The following is a 25,160-nucleotide window of genomic DNA, read 5'->3' as shown; positions in this document are numbered from 1 at the left end:
GAAATATTGATGGGGAAACAGTGGATAATATTGCTGTTTTTCTTCGTCTGGTACCAAGGAATCCTCTATATCATTGAAAAGAAAGATAATTTCAAACCTCATCTGAAAGGTGGTGCCTTTAAAGAATGCATTACTCCTTCAGTACTGCACTGTACATGGCACCTTACATTTTGTGCTCAAGTCTTCAGAGTGAGGCTTGAACCCATAATGTTGTGCTAACGATGGAGCCAAAGCAGATACTATTACTAGGTTGGCTCTCTCTCGTTGCTAAAGCAAGTTATTAATGTTCAGGATTACTGTTGTCAAGGACTGCATAAGAAACTTCTCTTTAATCTTATGCCACAGGAGACTGCTCTCCACTTTTGACGAGGCCTTGCATAATACATTCTATTTCCCTCTTCCATAGCTGAACAGCTTGCCAGTTGCCAGAGTACATTGGGGTGTTTGTATCTCTCTTAGCTAATACTTTCAATACATTAGCTGGGCCGACATGTCACCAATTGTTAAAGTTCACTTGAGAATGTAACTTTTTAAAAAAGTTTTGCGATTTACATATGAAAGAACTGAAACCAACATAGTCATTCTAAAAGATGAGAGACTTAACAAACAATCCAGGTCTTTCTCAATATATAATTTCAGTTCCATCACACTTTAAACTTTTGCTATAAATTCTGTCTTACAATCTTATTCTCCACAACCACCTGATGAAGGAGCAGCACTCCAAAAGCTAGTGTTTCCAAATAAATCTGTTGGACTATAACCTGGTATTGTGTGATTTTTTAACTTTATCTTGTCCAAGCAGCCATCTCACATGATGCCGTTGGACCCAGAGGGCATGACTCAACTGAGGTAACCAGCAACAGTAGAGACCACAAACTCATCAGAGAGCTCCTTACGATAGCAAACACAAACCAGAGATTCACAGACCACTGCACAGACAGCCTGGAACTGCAGAACAGCAAATTTAACCAGAAAAAGGAAATGAACAACAAGGATGAAACCTAATTTTCTAAATTTCCTTTGGAAGCCACCCTCCCCAAGTACTGCCAGATTCAACACTTTCAGCATGTTTCTTGCTGCTTAATGTGCTCCATTATATTCCCTATTTCACATTTAATATACCAACAGTAAATACTGTTCAAATAATTTCTGGAGGCTAATGACATCGAAAAGATATGGAGATGATCTGGAAAAGTGGTACTGAGAGGGATAACCAGCCATAAGGTAATTGAATGGTGAAGCTGACTCAACAGCTAAATGGCTTAGTCCTTTCCTCTGTACTGAATATTCTCTGATCATCAAGATATTCAAAAACAAACTCTAGGATATTCAACCATTTCATAGAATCCCTACACCGTGGAAACAGGCCATTCAGCCAATCGAGTCCACACCATCCCTCTGAAGAGCATCCACCCAAACCCACACCGCTACTCTGCATTTCCCGTGGCTAATCTACGTAGCATGCACATCCCTGGACATGGCCAATTTAGCATGGCCAATCCACCTAACATGAAACTCTTTGGACTGTGAGAGGAAACTGGAACACCCAGAGGAAACCCATGTAGACACGGTAACAATATGCAAACTCCACACAAACAATTGCCCGAGAGTAGAATCGAACCGAGGTCCCTGGTACTGGGAGTCAGTAGTACTAACCACTGAGCCCTACATTTCCACTGTAGCACTGATATGGAAACCCAAAGGAGACATCTTTAACTGTGAAAAGCAATCTTAATAGGCTCTTGCAATGCTGGCCAGAGAACTTCAATATAAAAGGGACACAACCTGCAAGTTCCCCTCAAAGGCTCTTTCACATCCTGACTTGGAATTATATCATTATTGCTGGGTCAAAATTCTTTACAATCACTGGGCAGGCAGATGAACCCTCAGTGTAATGTTTCACCTGAAAGTCAGCTCCTGTGGGAGTGTGGCACTCACTCGGTGCTGCAGTGGCAAGCCTGACTGATTTCTCTATTCAAGCTTTATTGAGGCACCAACTTCATCAGCAAGGACAACATCCTCAAGCTAGTAGACCTATGCCTCACTACTCACTTTACCTTCAATGACAAGACCTACAAACAAATCAACAGAACACCCATTGGATCACCAATATCAGGGTTCTTAGCAGAAGCAGTAATGCAGAGACTCGGACAAACATCCCTGCCCACGATCTAACCCAAACTTTGGGTCCGCCACGTGGATAGCACATTTGACATCACGAAACGGAACACATTAGAAGAAACCTACATCATCAAAAACATCCTTATTGGCATAAATGTCACAAAGGAGGAGGAGAATAACAACAGACAGCCCTTCCCAGATATCACAGTGGAACAAACAGTTAACGGAGAACTGCAGACCAGTGCCCACAGGAAATCAACACACACAGACCAGATACTTAACTACAGAAGCAATGATCCCAACACCCACAAATGGAGCTTCATCAGGACATTATGTAAATGGGCCACAACACACTGCAGCACTCAGGAACTACAAGCAGCAGCAGAAAAATACATATACAGTGTATTCAACAAGATGGGTACCCAATAAACACCATCCACCGATTCTTAATAAAGAAACCCAAGCAAGTAAATGCAACACCCCCAGAAACTCTAGCCACATTACCATACATCAAAGATATCTCAGAGATAACTACCAGACTACTCCAACCCCTTGGCATCATGGTAGTCCACAAATCAACCAACACACTGAAACAATTACTCATAAGACTAAAGGACACTATACCAACTGTTAGGACACAGGGTAACCCCCTCTGCTAACTTAAACCAGCAACACAGAAAAGATTCATCCCATCCTGTAATCTGTTAAAATTTGAGAGGTGAAGAATTATCCCAGAGGTCACTATTTAAAGTAAAAATTAACAACTTTATTCTTTAAGTCCAACAGAGAGTATTAAAACCAATAACTATTTATAACTCTTTTCTCTTAAATTTATCTTTAACCTCCCACTCTACAATACTAGTCTGATAAAAAAATCCCGATTAAGATTTACAAAATAAAATGTTTCAAAACTACTCAGCTTTGTCGAGTCTCTTTGTAGATTTTTCTCTGTAGATTCTCTCCAGGTTGGTTTCGATGTTCTGCTGTGCAAACCCCTTCCACAGATAGGTACCTCTCTGAGAGCTCCTCAGCTAGCAGCTTACATTTGTTGGTCTTTGGCAGTTCTCCCCCTAACTGTTCAAAATGTCTGGGTTTATCCCCAAAACATCAGATCGTTTCATTGGTTTTAATATTACCAAAATACTAAATTCAAATTTGATTGGATTCTGGTATCTTGGGGCATAATTTAAACCCAATTGGCCGAATTTGAATTTGTTTTTGTTCCATAGCAACACAACTGCTGCTAGCTGTTTCAACCAAGTGTTACATTGTTACCTTGTTCCAGATTCTCTGTGCTTTGTCCTTGCTAGCTTTTCAACTCTTTTAAAGGTACAATACCTCTACACCTTCGTAACACAAAACCCAGTAAAATGAATGTCATTTACAAAATACCATGCATTAACTGTATCAAACACTATATCGGACAGACAGGCAGAAAACTAGCCACCAGGATACACGGACACCAACTAGCCACCAAAAGACATGACCAACTATCCTTACACACAGATGAAGAAGGACACCACTTCAATTGAGACAACGCATCCATCCAAGGACAGGCTAAACAGAGACATAAATGGGAATTCTGTGAGGCCTGGCATTCAAACTGGAACTCCATCAATAAACACATCAATTTGGACCCCATTTACCAACATCTGAGAAAAACAACAGAAATGATATCACCCACCTTGAGAGACCAAGACACATCAACAGAAAGCAGGACAGAACCAGCACTTCCCCGAGGCTCACTGACGATGTTACCTAGCATGGTGACGAAACATCTGAAACAAACCTGCCAGCTCACCGAGCAAACTTACAACCTGAAGATATCAATATTAATTTAAAGAAAAGTACTGATGAAATTAATGGGGGTTAAAGTGGAGGTAAATCCTTTGGACCTAATTATCTACACCCCAAAGTATTGAAAGGGGCGGCTATTTAGAGATAGAAAAGATATTGTTTTTCGACAAAATTTTATAGATCCTTGAGTAGCTCTTGCAGATTGGAAGGTGACAAATATAACATCAGTATTTAAGTAAGGAGGGAGAGAGAAACCAGGGAATTACAGCCTGTGAACCTAGCATCAATTGTAGAGAAAATGGTATGATCTATTTATAATAAAGGATTTGATAACAGGACACTTAGAAAATAATGGTCAGATTAGGCAAAGGCAACATGGATTTGTGAAAGGAAAACCATGTTCAACAAAACTATTGGAGTCTTTTGAGGATGTAACCGGCAGAAGAGATAAGGGGCCACAAATGGATGTAGTATATATAGATCTTTAGAAAGCTTTTCATCAGGCTCCACACAAGAAGTTAGTCAATAAAATTAGAGCACATGGGCAGAATAGACTGGCATGGAATAAGAACTGGTTCATGGACAGAAAACAGGAAGTAGGAATGAATGGGTCACTGTCAGGTTGGCAGGCTGTGACTAGTTGGATACTGCAAGAATTAGTGCCTTGATCCCAGCAGACAAAATCTATTTCATTTATTTGAATGTGGGCCTGGAAAAACGATGCACTGAGAACAACCTAGCTCTCAATGCCAGCAAAACCAAGGAACTCATTATTGACTTTCAGCGGGATGTTACTCATGCCTACCTACACATTAACAGCGCAGAGATGGAATGAGTGGAGAGCGTCAAGCTCCTGGGAGTGGTCATCCACAACAAGCTTTCTTGGACACTTCATGTGGACGCACTGATTACAAAGGCCCAATAACGTCTCTTCTTCCTCAGGCAGCTGAGGAAATTTGGCATGACAGCAATATCCTTGTCAACATTTATAGGTGCGCCATCGAGAGCATTCTGTCAGGATGTATCACTACCTGGTATGGCAACTGTCATTCAAGGCCACAGACGGTTGCAGAGAGTGGTGAACCCGGCCCGGACAATCACAAAGCCCAGCCTCCCATGTACAGAATCCATCTACCAGGCCCACTGTCAAGGAAAGGCCGCCAGCATTCTTAAAGATCCATCCCGCCCTGGCAATGTTTTTCTACAACCTCTACCATTGGGGAGAAGGTAAAGAAGCCTGAACACACGCACCAGCCCGTTTCGAAACAGTTTCGAGCCTACTGTTGTTAGAATACTGAATGGACTCACAAACTCTTAACATTCACCTGTACCTGTGTTTTTGTTTTTGCTGCTGTTTACCTATTATTTACTTATCTATGCTAATTAACTATAGGATCTGCCTGTATTGCTCGCAAGACAAAGCTTTTCGCTGTGCCTCAGTGCACATGACAATCAATTCAATTCAATAAAATTTAATATTTGTACATTTGTAGCTGACACAGAACTAGGTGGAAGTGGGAGTAGTGAGGAGATTGCAAGGGGTTTTTGAGAGACTAAGTAAGTAATCAGAAATTTGGCAGTGTAGAGTTATCCACTTCTCAGAGGATCAACAGAAATACACAGTGTTAAACCCTACTTTTTTGGCTAAGTCTGAGTTGCATCAATTTTAATTTGGAGGTTCTCATATCTTAAGGTCTGGCAAGTTTTCCCACCCTATCTTACCAAACTCAACAATACTAACCTTCCATGTTCCTTTGGCATCTCTCACGTCAAATTTCTACCCCATTTTCCTATGCATCCTTCCAAAAGCAACTTGTCACTCTGCAGATATCCAGCAAAACACCTGCATCTTTTGTACCCACACCATCTTTGAGAAACTGCTGTGGGCGGCACGGTGGCACCCACAGCGCCGCCCACAGCACTGCTGCCTCACAGCGCCAGAGACCCGGGTTCAATTCCTGCCTCAGGCGACTGACTGTGTGGAGTTTGCACGTTCTCCCCGTGTCTGCGTGGGTTTCCTCCAGGTGCTCCGGTTTCCTCCCACAGTCCAAAGATGTGCAGGTCAGGTGAATTGGCCATGCTAAATTGCCCGTAGTGTTAGGTAAGGGGTAAATGTAGGGGTATGGGTGGGTTGCGCTTCGGCGGGTCAGTATGTACTTGTTGGGCCGAAGGGCCTGTTTCCACACTGTAAGTAATCTAATCTAATATCTGACAAGTGTTAGCAATCTAGCATTTCCCCTCACTAGCAATGTAAAAGTACAGCTACCACAAAAGCAGTCCTTGAAACAACAGCTGGCATGGCTGTCATTCCCTTGTACATACAACGCCATTCTCTCACATGAGTCATTGTTTAATCACTAAGACGCACACTTTACCTCTCCCTAGCAACATCATGTCTGAATATCGTCTAAGTCAGCGTTACCTTGTCTCTAATGTCCACTACCAACACTTGGTCATTATCCATTTGGGGAACATCACATACAGGCAAGTAATAGGACAAATCCAAAAACTAACAGGCTTCAAAAGGAAACAAAAAAGTGCGCCAACACAGCTGAACATCATTTCCACAATGCCAACCAGATTTTGGCATGCATGATGCAAAAAGCATAGAGTCAACGAAAATCTACTGCACTGAGGTCTCTTCTACAGGAAGCAAGTGCCAATACGGTTCTTTTTGACTTGTAGTGCCCGTCACAGCTAAGCTTCTTTGGACAGCGTCAGCTTCCTGCACCCCAATGTCTTCGCTCTCTTCTGCGGAAGACTTCTCTAATTCCCTGAGTTCCTCAGCACCTATCACATTACCCCGATGCTAGCTCCAATTGTGCAGGGCACAGCTTGACAGGACCATGTGGGACATTCTGTCTGGACTGTACTGAAGGGAACCCTAGACAAGGCCAAGCAGCAAAACTATGTTTTCAGCAGCCTAGCTATTTGGTCCACCACTGCCCCTGTTGAACCTTAGGCAGTATTATATCTATACTCTGCATCAGATGGGACTTCTGCAATGGCGCATGATTATTTAATTATTAGAATTTTAGTTTTGGAAATGGGAGTTTTATTCATAAATGACCAAACATATCTTTTTTAAGCTTTAAAACTTAACATGAACAAACCAACAGAGGACAATGAAGAAAGAAATAAGGAGGGAGAAGATTAAGTATGAGGGTACGCTAGCTGGTAACATTAGAAAAGATCGTAAGAGTTTCTTTAGATATATAAAGGGCAGAAGAGAAGCAAAAGTAGACATTGGGTCGCTGGAAAATGGTACTGGCGAAGTAGTAATGGGGGACAAAGAAATAGTTGCGGAACTGATTAGATTAGATTACATACAGTGTGGAAACAGGCCATTTGGCCTGACAAGTCCATACCCACCCTCCGAAGAGCAACCCACCCAGACCCATTCTCACATTTACCCCTGACTAATGCACCTAACACTATGGGCAATTTAGCATGACCAATTCACCTAACTTGCATATCTTTGGATTGTGGGAGGAAACCGGAGCACCTGGAGGAAACCCATGCAGATACGGGGATGATCTGGATGAAGGAATCTGAGGGCATTCTGGCTAAATTTGCAGATGATAAAAAATAGTTGGAGGGGTAGGTAGTATTGAGTAGCCAGGGAGCTGCAAAAAGATTTAGCCAAGTTAGGAGAGTTGGCAAAGAAGTGGCAGATGAAATAGAACGTAGGAAAGTGTGAGGTAGGAAGAATAGAGGCAGAGACTATTTTCTAAATAGAGAAAAAAATTCAGAAATCTGAAATGCAAAGGGACTTCGGTGTAGTCCAGGTTTTTCTAAAGGTAAACTTAAGGTAGGTCAGGAATTAGGAAGGCAAATGCAATGTTGTCATTCAACTCGAGAAGACTGGAATATAAAAGCAGGGATATACTTCTGAGGCTTTATAAGGCTCTGGTCGGACGACATTTCGAGTATTGTGAGCAATTTTGGACCCCATACCTCAGGAAGGATGTATTGGCCCAGGAGCGGATCCAGAGGTGGTTCACGAGAATGATCCCAGGTATGAAAGGCTTAACATATGAGGAATGTTTGAGGACTCTGGGACTATATTTGATGGAGTTTAGAAGGATGGGGGGTGGGGGTGGAATCTGATTGAAACTTACAGAATACTGAATGGTCTGGACAGAGTGGACGTTGGGAAAGTGTTTCCATCAGGAGAGACGAGGACCATAGGGCACAGCCTTAGAGTACAGTGGAGGCCCTTAGGAACGAAGATAAGGAGAAACTTCTTCAGCCAGAAAGTGGTGAATCTGAGGATTCATTGCCACAGAAGGCTGTGGAGGCCAGATCATTAAGTATATTTAAAACAGTGATAGATAAGTTCCTGATTGCAAATGGGATCAAAGGTTATGGGGAAAATAAACGGGAAAATAGGGTTGAAAAATCTATCAGACATGATTGAATGATGAAGCAGACTTGATGAGCCAAATGGTCTAATTTCTGCTCCTATGTCTTATGGACATACGGTGGGAGCAGGGCTGTCAACAACCTGCCAGCGCCTTTCACAAATCACAATACAAGTTCAATAGGGAAGGAAAATGGACTGATGGCTTTTATTTCAAAGGGAATGGAGATAATAATAGGGAGGCTTTGTTAAAATTATATAAGGTACCAGTCAGACCACAGCTAGAATACTGTGAACAGTCTTGGTTCCCCATTATCTAAGGAAAGATGTACTGGTATTGGAGAGAGTCCAGAGAAGGTTCACTAGGCTAATATCAGGTGTAGAAGCATTTTATTATGAGGAGAGATTGAGTAGTTTGAAACATGTGGCTCAGTGGTTAGCACTGCTGCCTCACAGCACCAGGGACCTGGGTTCGATTCCAGCCTTGGGCAACTGTCTGTGTGGAGTTTGCACATTCTCGCCGTGTGTGCGTGGGTTTCCTCCAGTTTCCTCCCACAATCCAAAGATGTGCAGATCAGGTGAATTAGCCATGCCAAATTGCCCATAGTGTTAGTTGCATTAGTGAGGGTAAATATAGGCTAGGGGAATTGGTCTGGTTGGGTTACTCTTCGGAGGGGCGGTGTGGACTTGTTTGGCAGAAGGACCTGTTTCCATACTCTAGGGAATTTAATCTAATATTCAATTCTTAAGGGATTTAACAGGGTAGATGTAGAGAGACTGTTTCTCCTTGAGAGAGAGTCTATGGCGAGAGGGAGTAATCTTAAACTAAGACGCCACCCATTTAAAACAGAGATAAGAAGGAATTTATTCTCTGACGGTAGTGAATCTGTGGAATTCTTGATTGCAGTGTTGATGAGGCTGGGTCATTAAGCATATTCAAGGCCGAGATTGACAGGTTTTTAATTAGTAAGGAAATCAACGGTTACAGGGAAGGGGGGAGGAAAAAAGAGTTGAGGATTATCAGATCAGCTATGATCTCACTGATCAGTGGAGTAGGTTCAATGGACTGAAATGGCCTCTTTCTGGTCCTCCATCTTATGACAGCTGATTGCATAGTAACATGGTAACCGAGGCTACCTTAACTTGTCATGTAAAATGATTTGAAAAGACAGGCAAGCTGCCTAGACAGAGGTAGATTTGATCTTAAACTATCTGTAAGAAGTTTCTCTCCAGAAGGACAGAGAGAGAGAGATAGAATATAGAACATAGAAAAGTACAGCACAGAACAGGCCCTGTTGCGCTGAGGATTAATCCTAATGTAAAATAAAATAACCTAATAGCTTGAAATAGCTAGTGGTCTGCAACAAAGTAATTGGGCAGTTAAAAGCGCCATTCCTGCAGATACAGAAGCCAGAAATAATCTTTGTCTCCAAAGATATGTTTGTCTGCTAAATCCACCTGTGTAAGAAATGTCCAAATGTTCAATAGGAGAAGCCATCACTTCAGGTTTACAACCTCTTCACTTCAAAAAAAAGGTATATTCAAACAAACCAAGCCTACAATGATAATTGATGGATCTTCATAGAGTCACAGAAACATTTGCCTCTCGCCTATGCCCTCTAGTTTTGGACTCCGATACCCTAGGAAAAAAACCTTAGATATTCATCCTATCCATGCCCCTCATGATTTTATAAACCTTTGTAAGGTCACCCCTGTTTTAAAAAATTCTCAAGGTCAGGTTCGTAGGAGAGTAGTCTGACACAGAACAAACGACCAAGAGGCGAGTCTGCTAGAATATGAGAATTTTATTCCCCGCAGCGTCGCCACAACCAGGTCTCATACTTACAACGGGTCTGGCTTATACTCACTCTACATGTTACCGGAACTGGGAGCCGTCAGTTCTCGTAGAGCGGTTGCCAACAACCCACGCTCGGCGGTTAAACGTAACCCCGGAGCAGACTCACCGAACTGGAGACTTTTCCAGCTGATATACTCTTTTCCAGATATAAGAAGAATTCACACGGGACTAAGCAACACCTCCATTCCGGTTAGATTCACACATGTATTGGGACATAATTTTTAACCGTTTCACCACATTCCACTGCTTGGCCCAATACATGTGTTACATTATGATTCACACATGTATTGGGACATAATTTTACACCACATTCCACTGCTTGGCCCAATACATGTGTTACATTATGCTTAATTCAGTTCAATTCGTTTCAGTTAATTTCAGTTCAGTCAATTCAGTGTAGTTCAATTCAGTCACTTCAGTTCCACTCAGTTCAGTTCAGTTCAATCCCATTCAATTCTGTTAACTCCGCTTCAGCTTTTTGGACATGCCCACATCCTCCGCTGTACCCCAGGCAAGGGGTTCTTCGGCAGGACTGGGATCCTCTCAAGGGTGGACAGCAGCGACCCTGGGGTTCCTCCGGTCGCCCCCCACCATTTCTCAAACAAACTGCCACGTACATGCCCACATCCATGCCATCCCGGGACGGTCGGGACCTCCACAGTTTGTTCTTCTGGTTTCTTAGTCTTTTTCCAAAACATTGTTCTGTATCAAAATCTCTCCTCAATTGCGATTGACCCTGCTCGCAGCGCCAAATGTTTTAAAAAATTCTCAAGGTCAGGTTCGTAGGAGAGTAGTCTGACACAGAACAAACGACCAAGAGGCGAGTCTGCTAGAATATGAGCATTTTATTCCCCGCAGCGTCGCCACAACCAGGTCTCATACTTACAACGGGTCTGGCTTATACTCACTCTACATGTTACCGGAACTGGGAGCCGTCAGTTCTCGTAGAGCGGTTGCCAACAACCCACGCTCGGCGGTTAAACGTAACCCCGGAGCAGACTCACCGAACTGGAGACTTTTCCAGCTGATATACTCTTTTCCAGATATAAGAAGAATTCACACTGGACTAAGCAACACCTCCATTCCGGTTAGATTCACACATGTATTGGGACATAATTTTTAACCGTTTCACCACAACCCCTCAGCCTCCAACACTCCAGGGGAAAATAAACCCAGCCTATTCAGCCTCTCCCTATAGCTCAAACCCTCCAATCCTTGCAATATTCTTGTAAATCTTTTCTGAAACCTTTGATCTCTAAGTGTTTTATTATCTAGATCTACTTTTAATCTTTGAATTTGTATTTTATCTATTAACTATCATATTTTCATACGTTTAGCAAGTGTTGTTCAATAAACTAACTTTTGATGCATTTTGGAAAGGCAAATCATAGAATCTCTACAGTGTGGTAACAGGCCCTTTGGCTCAACAAGTCCACACTGACCCTCTGAAGAGTAACCCACCCAGACTCATTCTCCTACCCTATTATCCTGTATTCACTTCTGACTAATGCATCTACACATCCCTGAACACTATGGTCAGTTTAGCATGGCCAATTCACCTAATCTGCACATCTGTGGATTAATGGTAAGGTGTTTAATGGTAAGAGCTGTGGGTGTTTGGTGAACAAGGAGACTTTGGAGTGCAGGTTCATAGTTCCTTGAAAATGGAGTCCCAGGTAGACAGGATAGTGAAGGCGGCATTTGGTATGCTTGCCTTCACTGGTCAGTGCAATGAGTATAAGAGTTGGGATGTCATGTTGTGGCTGTACAGAACATTGTTTAGGCCACTTTTGGAGTACTGTCTGCAATTCTGGTCTCCCTGCTATAAGAAGCATGTTGTGAAACTTGAAAGGGTTCAGAAAGGATGTACAAGGATGTTGCCAGTGTCGGAGGATTTGAGCAAAAGAGAGAGGCTGAATAGGGGACTGCTTTCGCTGGAGCATCAGAGGCTGAGAGATGACCTTATAGAGGGGCATGGGTAGGGTAAACAGACAAAGTTTTTTTCCCCAGAGTGGGAAAATCCAAAACTAGAGGGCATAGGTTTAAGGTGAGTGGAGAAAGATTTGAAAGGGATCTGAGGAGCAACTTTTCACAGTGAATGGTGCGTGTATGGAATGAGCTGCCAGAGGAAGTAGTGGAGGTTGATACAATTACAACATTTAAAAGGCATCTGCATGGGTATATGAATAGGAAGGGTTTAAAGGGATATGGACTAAATGCTGGAAAATGGGATTAGATTAATTTAGGATATCTGGTCAGCTTGGACGACTTGGACCAAAGGATGTACAAATCAATGACTCTACCTTGATTTAAACTAGAACAAAAAAAAATTACTACTACCCTGTACTACTAGTGAGAATGAATAATGAGCAGACTGAAAAGGCTGAGTGGCCTCGTTCTGCTCCTGCATCTTACAGAATTATGGCAAGTGAAAATGAAAAGTGGGCGGCACGGTGGCACAGTGGTTAGCACTGCTGCCTCACAGCGCCAGAGACCCGGGTTCAATTCCCGCCTCAGGCGACTGACTGTGTGGAGTTTGCACGTTCTCCCCGTGTCCGCGTGGGTTTCCTCCGGGTGCTCCGGTTTCCTCCCACAGTCCAAAGATGTGCAGGTCAGGTGAATTGGCCATGCTAAATTGCCCGTAGTGTTAGGTAAGGGGTAAATGTAGGGGTATGGGTGGGTTACGCTTCGGCGGGTTGGTGTGGACTTGTTGGGCCGAAGGGCCTGTTTACACACTGTAATGTAATGTAAAATGTAATGTAATGTAAAAGTTACTCTCAAGAAAATATCAAAAGAATCCCTGAGAAAACATATATTTTGACCTTTGCTCTCTGCTATAGAATTCTTCAGTTTCTCTTCATTTAGATAATATTCTACTCATCTGCCATTTTTCTCACTCATTTAACATATCTATATCCACTTTGATGACTTTGTGTTGTCCTTACAATTTGCTTTCTCAACAATCTTTGTAAGATCAGCAAATTTGACAATATAATTAATGAATCCCTTCATCCAAATTATGAACATAAATTGTAAATAGTTGAAGCCCGATCCTGAAGAAATGCCAGTGGTTAGAGTTTGTTAAGTTGAAAATGATCTATTTATTCTGACTCAGTTTCCTCTTTGTTAGCCAGGCCTCTACACAAGCTAATACATTTTACCCAACACCATGAGATCTTATCTCGTGTATTAAACCATTATGTGACAATTTATCAAAAGTCTTCTGGAAATCTAATCCAGACAGGCCAATATTTTTACGGGATGTGATGGTCATGGCCAAGGCCAGCATTTATTACTCATCCCTAAATGCCCAGCAGTTGGAGGAACTGGACACTGATGGAAGGTATCATCAACAGTGCTATCAAGTAGTACCTGCTCAGTGATGCACAGTTTGGATGCAACCACAACCACTCAGTTCCTGAGCTCTTTGCACTCTTAATTCAAACATGGACAAAAGAGCTGAATTCCAGAGGTGAGGGGAGAGTGATGACCCTTGATATTAAGGCTGCATTTGACCAAGGGTGACATCAAAGAGTGCTAGCAAAACTGGAATCAATGGGTATCAGGGTACAAACTCTCTGCTGGTTGGAGTCATACCTGGCAGATAGGACGGTGGTCATGTTTGTTGGAGATTAGTTATCTTAGCTCTGCAGGTGTTCCTCAGGGTAGTCTTCTATGTCCAACCATCTTCAGCTGCTCCATCGATATCTTCCTTCCAAATTACAGTCAGAGGTAGGGATGTTCGCTGATAATTACATAATGTTCAGCACTATTTGCTGTCTTCAGATACTTAAGCAGTGCATGTTCAAGTGCAGCAAGACCTGGACAATATCCAAGTTTTAGTTGACAAGTGGCAAGTAACATTCACACCACAGAAATGATAGGTAATTTCAATTTCTAACAGGAATATATTTAGCCATTGCCTCTTGATACTCAATAGCTGAATCCTCCCACTCTCAATATCCTGGAGGTTACTATTGACCATACATTGAAAGAACTAGTTATGTGAATACATAACTACAACAGTAAGTCAGAGACTAGGGATTCTGCAGCGAGTAACTCGCCTCGTGACTTTTCAGAGCCTGTCCACCATCAACAATTTTAATGGCATGCGTCCCCCCCCCGCCCCTTACCTGGATGAGTGCACTCCAACACTAAAGAAGCTTGACATCATCCAGCACAAAGCTTGACTGGCACTAAATCCACAACTGTTCATCAAGGTCCTTTAGACAGCACCTTCCAAACCCACAAATACTACTATCTCAAAGAACAAGGGCAGCAGATATATGGGAACTCCACCACCTGCAATTTTCCTGCTATGTCGCTCGCTATGTTGACTTAGAAATACATAATGTGGATATGCCAGAGTTGGACTGGGGTGGACAAGGTCAAAAATCAAATGACACCAGGTTATAGTCCAACAGATTTAATTGAAAATGCAAGCTTTCAGAACTCCACTCCTTCCTCACAGGCATGGTATGATAGAGAGGTATGAGAAACAGTATTTATAAGCAAAAAGTTAACAACTTTAAAACTAACTGCCCTTACTGAATCCTTTAATCAGTTAGGAGATAGACTGCTGATTAAAATGCAAAATCCAGATTCCTTTCAAGTCTTTGTCCCTAGATAATTAAAGCTTTCATCAACGTACATGGTGTGTTGGATGGCACTTATAGGAAGGGAGAAAAGTTGCAGATACAGTCACATAGATGGGTTAACTCCAGGAAAGATAAGAGAGGTAGGCAAGTAGTGCAGGAGTCTTCTGTAGTTATCCCCATTTCAAATGTGTGCTGTTTTGAAAAATGTAGGGGACTCTCAGAGGAATGTAGCACGAACAGTCAAGTTTCTGGCATCAAGTCTGGCTCTAATACAATGAAGGGTATGTCAGGTTCCAAGAGACCAATTGTGTTAGGGGACTCTCTAGTCCGAGGCACAGACAGATTTATTTGTGGCCAGCAGCGAAAAATCAGGATGGTCTGTTGCGTCCCTGGTGCCAGGATGAAGGATGTCTCCAAGAGGGTGCAGAATGTTCTCAAGGGGGAGAGGGACCAGCAAGAAGTCATTGTACACATTGGAACCAACAACATGGGAAGGGAAAAGGATCAGATTCTGAAGGGAGAATATAGAGAGTTAGGAAGGAATGTAAAAAGGAGATCCTCGAGAGTAGTACTATCTGGATTACTCCCAGTGCTGCGAGCTAGTGAGGGTAGGAAGACGAGGATAGAGCAGATGAATGCATGGCTGAGGAGCTGGTGTATGGGAGAAGGATTCACATTTTTGGATCATTGGAATCTTTTCTGAGGGAGAAGTGACCTGTACAAGAAGGATGGATTGTGCCTGAATTGGAAGGGGACTAATATACTGGCAGGGAGATTTGCTAGAGCTGCTCGAAATGATTTAAACTATTAAGGTGGGGGGTGGAACCCAGGGAGATAGTGAGGAAAGAGATCAATCTAAAACTGGTTCAGTTGATAAAAGAAGCATATCAAACAATCAGGGCAGGCAGGGACAAAGTAGAGAACAAGATAGGACTGATAAATTAAGCTGCATTTATTTCAATGCAAGAGGCCTAACAGGAAGGACAGATGAACTCAGGGCACAGTTAGGAACATGGCACTGGGATATCATAGCAATTACAGAAACATGGTTCAGGGATGGGTAGGACTGGCAGCTTAATGTTCCAGGATGCAAATGCTTCAGGAAGGACATAAAGGGAGGCAAGAGGAGGGGGAGTGGCATTTTGATAAGGGATAGCATTACAACTTTACTGAGGGAGGATATTCCTGAAAATACATCCAGGGAAGTTGTTTGGGTGGAACTGAGAAATAAGAAAGGGATAATCACCTTATTGGGATTGTATTATAGACCCCTAATAGTTAGCAGGAAATTGATAAACAAATTTCTAAGAAGATTTCAGTTATCTATAAGACTAATAGGGTGGTTTGAGAGGGGATTTTAACTGTTGTTTCCTTAGGCATTCATGCAGGAAGTACAGTTCGTGGGTGGCGCTCTGTTGGATGGCATTGGTTTCCCCAGAAATCTGGAGAAATAAATAAGACCAACTTCCAAAAAATGAAACCAGACGAATCCAACACACCACACTTCTACGGATTACCTAAAATTCACAAACCAGGAGCCCCCCCCTCAGACTAATAGTCTCGCTACCTGGAACACCAACTTACAGATTAGCCAAGGAGCTGCACAAAAGACTAAAACACTTAGTAGATGACTCACCACTCCACTCCACCCAAGACCATCAATGACACCAAGATAGAAGAGGATGAAATAATGGTCTCCTTTGATGTAACAACCCTGTTCACATCCATCAACATCAACCTGGCCAAGGAAACACTGACTATACTATTAGAAGAACCAAAGACACATATGCCAAACACCATCAACTTCATCAGCAAGGACAGTATTGTCAAGTGGACCTATGCCTTACCACCCACTTCACCTTCAACAACAAAACCTACAGACAAACCAACGGAACACCCTTAAATCTCCGATATCAGGGTTCTTAGCAGAGGCAGTAAAGCAGAGACTCAAACAAACAGCTCTGCCAACAATCCAACCCAAATTTTGGGTTCGCTAAGTGGATGACACCTTTGTCATCACTAAACAAATTAGAGGAAACCTTCAAGACCATCAATAATACCCTTTCTGGTAAAAAAATTCACTAAAGAGGAGGAAAACAACAGCAAGCTGCCATTCCAAGATGTCACAGTAAAGCAAACAGCCAATGGGGAACTTCAAACTAGCATCTACAGGAAAACACCATACGGACAAAATATTGAACGACAGAAGCAATCATTCCAACATCCACAAACGAAGCTGTATTAGAACGTTATTTCAATGAGCCACCACATACTGCAGCATAGAGGAACTACGCAGAGCAGAGGAAAATTGCCTGTACAGCATATTCAAAAAGAACAGATACCCAACGAACACAGTTCACTGATTTCTCAGCAACAAACCCAAACAACCCAGACAAAACACGTCCAGAAACCGTAGCCACTCTCCCCTACGTGAAAGGCATTTCAGAAGTGACTGCCAGACTACTCAGACCCCTTGGCATCATGGTAGCCCACAAACCCACCAACAGCAGTTAATGAATTTGAAAGACTCTATACAGACAACAAACAAAACCAATGGCATTTACAAAATACCTTGCAAGAACTGTAACAAATACTACATTGGACAAGCATGTTGAAAAATAGCCACCAGGATACATGAACATCAACTAGTCACAAAAAGACATGACCCACTCTCGCTAGTATCCTTACATATGGGTGAGGAAAGACATCACTTCTACCGGGACAACGCATCCATCCTGGGACAAGCCAAATAGGGACACACACGAAAATCCGTAGAAGCATGGATTTCCAACCGGAACTCAATAAACATACTTGGATCCCATATACTCCACCCCCTGCCCCCCAATGTCCTGTACTGCCGCAACATGACCTCCCAATTCCTGTACTCAGTACTCTGGCCAATAAAGGAAAGCATACCAAATGCCCTTTTCACTATCCTAGCTACCTGTGAATTCACTTTCAAGGAGCTCTGAACCTGCACTCCAAAGTCTCTTTGTTCAGCAACACTCCCCAGGACCTTACCATTGAGCATATAAGTTCTGCTCTGATTTGCTTTTCTAAAATGCAGCACCTCACATATATCTAAATTAATCTCCATCTGCCACCTCTCAGTCAATTGATCCATCTGATCAAGATCCCGTTGTGCGCTTAGGTAACCTTCTTCGCTGTTTACAACACCTCCAATTTTGGTGTCATTCGCAAACTACTAACTATACCTCCTATATTCATATCCAAATCATTTATATAAATGATGAAAAGCAGTGAACCCAATACCAATCCTTGTGGCACACCACTGGTCACAGACCTCCAGTCTGAAAAGCTACCCTCCACTATCACCGTCTGTCTTCTACTTTCCAGCCAGTTCTGTCTCCAAATGACTAGTTTTCCCTGTATTCCATGTGATCTAACTTTGCTAATCGGTTTACCATGAGGAACCTTGTTGAACACCTTACTTAAATTGATATAGATCACATCTGTCCTCATCAATCCTCTTTGTTACTTCTTCAAAACCTCAGTCAAGTTAGTGAGACATGATTTCTCACACACAAAGCCATGTTGACTATCCTATATCAGTCCTTGTCTTTCCAAATACATGCAAACCTGGTCCCTCTGGATTCCCTCCAATAACGTGCCCACCACCACCGATGTCAGGCTCACTGGTCATCTGGCTTTTCTTTACCACCTTTTTTAAATATTGGTACCACGTTAGCGAACCTCCAGTCTTCTAGCACCTCACCTGTGACTACCAATAATGCAAATATCTCAGCAATCACTTCCCTAGCTTCCCACAGAGTTTTAAGGTACACCTGATCAGGTCTTGGGAATTTATCCACCTTTATGCATTTTAAGACATATAGCACCTCTTCCTCTGTAATATCAACATATTTGAAACTGTCACCATCTATTTTTCCACATTCTGTATCTTCCATGTTCTTCTCCACAGTAAACAGTGATGCAAAATACTTGTTTAGTATCCTCCCCCATTTCCTGCTGTTCTGCACATAGGCTGCCTTGTTGAGCTTTGATCCCCCTCATTACCATTTTGTGCTGAATGAATATATAAAATCCCTTATCTCATGTCCCATTTTATGCCCTCCTGACTTCCCTCTTAAGTATTGCCTTTGTATTCTTCTAAGGATTCTCTGCTATCTATATCTGACATATGTTTCTTTCTTTTTCTTGACCATAACCTCAATTTCTCTAGTCATCTATCAGCCTTGGCTTTCACCCTAACAGAAACATACTGTCTTTTGACTCTCATAATCTCATATGTGAAGGCTTCCAATTTTCTTTGTCCCTTTACGTGTGAACATCTGCTCCCAATCAACTTTCAACAGTCCTTGCTTAATACTGTCAAAATTGGCCTTCCTCCAATTTAGAACTTTAACTTTTAGATCCAGTCTATCCCTTTCCATCACTGTTTTAAAACTAATAGAATTATGGTCACTGGCCCCAATTGCTCTCCCACTGACACCTCAGCCACTTGCTTTGCCTTATTTCCCAACAATAGGTCAAGTTTTGCACCTTCTCTAGTAGGTATCTGGATTTTAATCAGCAGTCTACCTCCTAATTGATTAAAGGATTCAATAAGGGCATCTAGTTTTAAAGTTGTTAACTTTTTGCTTATTAATACTGTATCTCATTCAGCTCTATCACACCATGCCTGTGGAAGAAGCAGAGCTCCGAAAGCTTGCAATTTCAAATAAACCTGTTGCCTGGTATCGTTTGATTTTTGACCTGGAAGTACATTTCTGTTCCTTCAATGTCACGGGGGTTCAAAACCCTAGAACTCCTTTCCTAATAGCATTGTAGATGTACCAATACCAAACGGATTGCAGTAGGTCAAGGAGGCAGCTCAGCACCACCTTCTCAAGGACAGCTAGGGATGGGCAATAAATGCTGGCTAGCCAATGATGCCCAAATTGCATGAATGATTAAAAAATCAAATGTCTTCCCTGTGTCCACTCTGCTTATTACACCTTCAAATAGCTCAAATGAATTTTTCTAAAATGATTTCCCTTTCAGAAAACCAACTGATTCTGCCTAAAATGTTCTGCTGCTACTGTCTTCATTATGGATTCTTGAGTTTTACCACAGATAAATAGCCAACCTAGTTTAGTTTCCTGCTTTCTATATCCCTGCTTTCTAGAACAGTGTTACATGAGGGCAGCATGGTGCTTTATAGTGGTTAACGTGACTGTCTCTGTGGAAATTGTACATTCTCCCTGCATCTGTGAGAGTTTCCTCCAGGTGCTCCGGTTTCCTCCTATAGTCCAGGGATGTGCAGGTTAGAGGGATTGGATATAGGAAATGCAGAGTTACAAGGATAGGGTAAGGGTTTAGGTCAGGATGGGTCATGCTCTTTGAAGGATTGGTGTGGACTTGATGGGCTGAATGGCCTGCTTCCACATTGTAGAGATTCTATGATTTGTAGTTTATGCGCACGGACCACTTCAGAATGATGGGAATTTTGGAAAATTACCATCAATGGATCTAATACCTCCTCGCTTCCTCGAGGATCCAGGGATCAGCTGCAAACACTTGTCAAGTCTTAAGTCTCACTAGTAATATTACTACTGATTTTGATCATTTCAAGCTCCTTCCTTTATTTGCTTCTTGATATTCCAATATTACTGGGATACTCTTTGTATCTTCTACTGTTAATTTAGATACAAAATACTCATTCAAAATTCTATGCCATTATCTACTGTCCCCTTATTAAGCCACCCTGCAAAAGACCGTTTACTTTAGCTACTTGCATTAGTTTTTATTGCCTTTTCTTATTTCGCTCACAAGTCTACTCTCATTCTCTTGCACTTTTTTGTAAACATACTTTGCTGGCCTCTAAACCTCTCTGAATTTTCTAAGCTACTATTAACCTTTGCAGCATTGTGCACTTTATCTTTCAATCATTCGTAACTTTATCTACAGATGATATAACCTTTTTATAAAATGTCTATTTCAAATGGATTATATAAATACAGGTGCACAATCCTTTATCCGAAATGCTTTGGACCAGCTGGTTTTTGGAATTCAGAATTTTTTGAATTTCAGAAAAAGTGACAGTTTGATGGCGAAATTTTTAAAAATCTTACCGAGCAGACTGACGGAATAAAACGGGCCTTGGAGACAGATTAGATTAGATTACATTACAGTGTGGAAACAGGCCCTTCGGCCCAACAAGTCCACACCGACCCGCCGAAGCGCAACCCACCCATACCCCTACATTTACCCCTTACCTAACACTACGGGCAATTTAGCATGGCCAATTCACCTGAGCTGCACATCTTTGGATTGTGGGAGGAAACTGGAGCACCCGGAGGAAACCCACGCAGACACGGGGAGAACGTGCAAACTCCACACAGTCAGTCGCCAGAGGCGGGAATTGAACCCGGGTCTCTGGCGCTGCGAGGCAGCAGTGCTAACCACTGTGCCACCGTGCCGCCCACTGTGCCACCATGCCGCCCACAGAATTGAGACCTGCCAGTGCTGGGCCACACACCCCCGATGTCTCATCTGAGTGACACACATCGAGTGGGTGTTGACTTGGGTTAATGCCAAACAACCTTGTTAATGAGAAAAAAACTTCACAACAAAACCTTTGGACTTTGGAGCTTTTCAGATTTCGGGATTTCGGATAAAGGGTTGTCTGCCTGTATCTAGCACATAGGAAGATGTTTGTGATTGTAGAAGGTCAGGCATCCCAGCTCCAGGACATATCTGCAGGAGTTCCTCAGAAGCAGCATTGATGCTGCTCCATCAATGATCTTCCCTCCATCATAAAGTCACGACTGGGGTTATTCACCGATGATTGCACAATATTCAGCACCATTCAAGACATCCCAGATATTGAAGCAGTCCATGTTCAGACACAACAAGATCTCGACAATATCCAGGTTTGGACTGAAGAGTGCCAAGTAATATTCATGCCACACAAATCCTGCACAATTATGATCTCCAATAAGAGACAATCTAACCACACTTCTTGACATCCAATAGCATTATCATCAATGAATCCCCCACTATCAACGTCTCCTGGATTACCATAGACTAGAAACTGAACAGGACTCACCATTTAAATACATCGGCTACAAAAGCAGGTCAGAAACTAGGAATACTGCAGCAAATTACTCACCTCCTGACTCCCCAAAACCTATTCACTATCTGCAAGGCACAAGTCAGGAGTTTGATAGAATACTCCCCCCTTGCCTGAATGGATTCAGCTTCAACAACACTAAGGAAGCTCAACTCCATCCAGGATATTGCAGCCCACTTGACTGGAACTATATTCACAAATATCCACTCCCTCCAGCACCGATACTCAGTAGCAGCAGTGTGTACTATCCACAAAATGCACTGCAGGAGCTCACCAAAGATCATTAATAGCACCTTCGAAACATATGACCACTTCCATCTTGAAGGACAACAGCAGCTGGACATGGGAACATCACCATTTTCAAGTTTCTCTCCAAGTCACTCACCATCCTGACTTGGAAATACAGGGGAACCTTGATTATCCAAACATGATGGATGGGCACTATTTGATAATCGATTATTCGGTTAATCGATTAAATGCCTTTCCTCTGGGGCTTAGAGTTAAAGTCTTCTTGTTCAGGAGACTGCAGTAGCACACAGCATGCGAGGCCCTGTCTCCCCACCCCGTCCAACACCTCCCCCACCCCCAACCCTGTCCAACATGCCCTGCGCTCCCAACACCTCTCCCCCCCACCCCCCCCCGTCCAATACCGACCCTGGCCCAACACCTCCCCGCCGCCTGAACCCCGTCAAACACCGCTCCCCGCTTGCTACCAACCCCGTACACACCCGCCCCCTCTCCGGGGCAGCCAGACTGCACACCAGCAACAAGTCTTCTGCTGCTGCTGCTGCTGCTGCCTTTGTGGGGTAAATCTCCAAATAGCACACGCACACACACAGCCACACACACAACTTTTTATTGCAACTTCTGGACAGGTTCCACCTTTGCCTTGTACAGGACAGTGTTGGAGAGGTTATGTTAGGGTGGGGTTCAGAATACACCCCTGTGTAGAACTCCAGGAAAACTGTGGGAGAGAGAGGGCGGGAGGTCAGTCAGTTAGAGACACTGTCTGTTTAATCACTGTAAACAGAAGACGTGATCTCTGTTGGAAACACGTCTTTGATGTAATGTTTCCATCGAGATCTCCTTCGGATAATCCGATTTTTGGATAATTGGTATTCAGATAATCGAGGTTCTTCTGTACATCCCCATTCCTTCACTGTCACTGGGTCAAAGTGCTGGAATTCTCTCTATAAGGGCACATGAGTCTACCTAGAGCACATGGACTGCAGCGGTTCAAGCAGCCAATTCAACACCTTTTCTCAAGGGCAACAAGGGATGGTCAATAGTTGCTGGCGCTGGGGGGTGGGGCCACTGGCGGTGATGGGGAGGGAGATAAGAGGAATTGAATGGGGACTGGGAGTTGGGGGGGGGATGGGTTGGGGTGTGGTGGAGAGAGCGGGGAACACATGCACGGACAGCCCAGCCCAGGACACAGCCCCTAGGAAGGCCCTTCCTCATGTGGTAAATCAGCTGGTGAGGTCCAGGCGATGAGATGCTGAAAGGAGCACCAGCCAAAGACACTCGCGGAGAGGAGAAGCACTGTTTTGGTGACTTCCATCATTGCTTCCCTGTCCCAATGCAGCCAGCCTGGTGATACCAAAGGCACATACAGCTTCGTCCTCTGTCTAGGTGACTTCACAAGCCACGTCTGCACATGAGCGAGTGTTGTTATAGATAATCATTTACGTCAAAAAAACAGAATGTTTTCACAAGATGGAGAATCGGGAAAAAAGGAATGAGAAAGTCAATGAGATTCCACACAGCACAAGATCTAAAGTAGAAGAGAACGATTCCATCTGAGAAGTCACTTTTTCCAAGAGTAAGTTCAGACAGGAGAGAGATTTCTGTCAGGCAGTACAATGAACAAGACACTTTGAGTGAGTAGATATTAAGGGAAACTAGAATCTAAAACCTAACTTGCTAATAAATTAACAAGATAAAGAAAGAAGAGAATAAGGGAAAGAGAGGGAAATAAAGCTCATAAACACTAATGTGTCAATCTATCCTATGCGGTAATAAAAGATACATTGCAAACAATTAGTGTGAGCTCCAAATCCCTTGTAAAATACTACATTCAAAATCATAGAATTGCTACAGTGTAGGAGGAGGCCTTTCAGTCCATCATGCCTGCAGCAACCCTGTGATAAGCAATTCACTTAGTCTCATTTTCCTACTTTCCATAAGCTTGCACATTGTTGCTTTTCTAATAATTATCTTTTAAATGTCTTGAGTAAACTTACTTCCACCACTCTAGGCACCAGCTAGTTGCTGCACAGAAGTTTCTTCTCATACCACCTTTGCTCTTTTACTTTAAATCTGTGTCCTCTCCTTCCCAATATTTTCAGAAGTGTGGATAGTTTCTCCCTCTCTACCTCAACAAAATTTCCTCTCAGTCTTCATTCAACTAGAAAAAATCAGACCCAACTTCTCCGACCTATCTTCCTTACTGAAGTTCCTCATTCTGGAACTATTCTCACGAATCTTGTCTGCACTCTCTTCAATGCCATCACATCTTCCTTAAAGTGTAGTGCTCAGAACTGGATACAATGCTGCAGCTGAAGCTACAATAGTGCCTTATACAAGTTCATCACAACCTCCATTCTCTTGTCATCTATACCCTGATTAACAAAGCCCAGAACACTGCATGTTTTATTAACTGCTCTCCGCACCTCTCCGATCACCTTCAATGACTTACATACATATACAACTCTGCTGCTATACCCCTTTTACAGTTGTACCCCTCATTTTATATTATTTCTCCACATCTTGCTAAAATGAATTAACTATCATTCCTCCACGTTGAATGCCATTTGCTACTTGTTGGCCCACTCCATTAACTATTCCATTGTCCTTCTGACACTCTACATTACTTTCCTCAGTATTCACACCAAGTTTAGTGTCATCTAAAAATTTTAAAAAGTGCAGATTTCACAGCAAAGTCGAGATTATTAATATATATTAGGAAAAGTAAGGGTCCCACCCTGGCCTCCTGGGGAAATCTTCAGACCATCCTCCAGTCTGAAAAGTCTCCATTAACCACAATACTCTGTTTCCTGTCACACAGCCAATTCACTATCTATATTGTTATTGTAAGAGCAAGGTAGGATTTCGTACAATTCTGGGATGCTCCAATTTGATGATTCAGTATCACACTGAGGAAAGCATCTAATCAACTAGGGCAGCTAACATCATTCCTTTCATACAGCACCATGCCAAGGGTACAGGAAACTTTCTCCAAGTTCAATTCTCCTTCAGGAAGTTGGGTCGCTTCAGGACATCATATTTGCTATATTTGTGGTGTTGCCAAAATACCATCTGCTTTCA

General features: G+C 42.8%; 1 protein-coding gene across 1 annotated transcript in view; it reads right to left on the bottom strand.

The window, feature by feature from the left end:
• Nucleotides 1-25,160, bottom strand: part of mrc2 (mannose receptor, C-type 2) — a 337,889-nt gene that overhangs the window by 148,766 nt on the left and 163,963 nt on the right. The gene's annotated exons all lie outside the window — the stretch shown is intronic.

This window comes from Chiloscyllium plagiosum, unplaced genomic scaffold, assembly GCF_037043375.1.
Source record: "Chiloscyllium plagiosum isolate Xiang-an unplaced genomic scaffold, Cpla_swu_hap1 HiC_scaffold_32, whole genome shotgun sequence".
Lineage (NCBI taxonomy): Eukaryota > Metazoa > Chordata > Chondrichthyes > Orectolobiformes > Hemiscylliidae > Chiloscyllium > Chiloscyllium plagiosum.
Note: the sequence above shows the minus strand (reverse complement) of the source record. Positions and strands in the feature narration are given on the sequence as shown.